A 1,747-nucleotide genomic window follows, 5' to 3' on the forward strand; every position below is an offset into this window, starting at 1 on the left:
AAATTATTTTTCTGTTTCTATTTTCTGCCCCCCTCTAAAATAAGAGTCGTATCCATAAGCTATGGGTTGGTTGATTCTAGGTGCAGTTGGATTTCTGTCTTTCAGAGCCACTGGCCTTCCAATGAGGGACCCTGGTGGTGCCGTTGGTTAAGTGTTAAACTGCTAACCCAAAATTTGGTGGTTTGAAGCCACCAAGTGCTCCCCTGGAGAAAAGGGAGACAGACTGCTTTCACAGATAATTAACCCTCTGGGGAAAGGCTCCTATGCCCGATAGGGAAGCTCTGAGTCACAGTAGACTCTATGTCAGTGGTAGGCATTTTACTCAGTAGCTTTGGTGGTATAGTAGTTAGAAGAGTTCAGCTACTACTCAATAAGTCCCGGGTTTGAGCATGCCAGCTGCTCCATGGGAGAAAGATGTGGTGATCTGCGGCATAAAGATTGTTGTTGTATGTTGTTCAGTGCCATCAAGTCAGGTTCTGACTCATAGTGACCTTCAATAGGGTTTCCAAGGAGTGGCAGATGGGTTTAAATGACTGACCTTGCAGTGAGAAGTTCAGTGCTTATCCTAGAATGCCACACCTTGAAAACCCAAGAGCGGCAGTTCTATTGTATCCTATAGGTTTGCTATGAGTCAGAATGAACTCTGCCAGGCGTCAATGTGATGACCTTCCATTTGCCCTTGATTCAGGCATGGTAGATGGACAAGTGACTCTAAGGAGAGGCCCTCAGTTGAAAAGAGCATGACTTAGTCAGTCTTTCCCACTTTATATCGAGCTGCAAATAAAAAATCGTCAACATTCCTCTATTACCTATGTAATAAGTAGGTTGAGAACATTTTTTTTTAATGATTAATGTCATTCCCTTGCACAGAATAGGATGAAAAACAGTTGTTCAGTTAGGTAACTCATACATAAGGGGGATAAGAGTCTGAGCTGAGGTGGAGAAATCCAGTGTCAGCAGTGTTGAGGAGGTCCCAGAGATCAGAGATGCTATAGAAGTATGACTACTATATGTTTGGAAACACTGGTTCAAAACAACCACAAGGTTGATTTGAACCACAAGGTCAGATGTTCAAACTCATAAGCTGCTACCTAGAAAGCATATACAGGGTTGCTATGAGTTGGAACTGACTTGACGGCACTTAACAGAACAACAGCAATTAAAACATTTTATGTGATAAATGTCAGAAATCCTTAAAACACACCAGAAAAGAAATTTACTTGACAAAATGGAAATATACAATAATACATAGTTCCTTTTAAATTAACAACAATAAAGTAGAAAATACACATTAAGTAATTTCTCATGAACTAAAACAACCTCAAAAACAAGATGATGCCTATAAAATGTAAAGTTACTAACACAGGTTGCAACACTATAAAATTTGATCTCAATATTCAAAAAGCACATACAATAAGTAGAAGGAAATACCAAGATATTACTAGTGGTCTTCAAAGAGCAGTATTGATATAGTACCTTTGAGTTTTTCCATTTGATTTTTTTAAACTACTCCCAAAAATTGATATTATTTTATGACTATTAATAACTCTTTAATGAATGACTGAATTCATCCTAACCTCTTCATGACTGTGTATTTGCAAAACTCAATCTCTTCCCTCACAAAATGCAGTAGCTCCTGTCCACAGAAGAGATGGGCTATAGGAGTAGTTAGCAAGGGTTCCACTCAATTTTACTTCCTGTCAATCACTGTCCATTTCCTGTGAGTCCCCTGGGCAGCCAGCAAGTG

This window comes from Chrysochloris asiatica, unplaced genomic scaffold (assembly GCF_000296735.1).
Source record: "Chrysochloris asiatica unplaced genomic scaffold, ChrAsi1.0 scaffold00054, whole genome shotgun sequence".
Taxonomy (NCBI): domain Eukaryota; kingdom Metazoa; phylum Chordata; class Mammalia; order Afrosoricida; family Chrysochloridae; genus Chrysochloris; species Chrysochloris asiatica.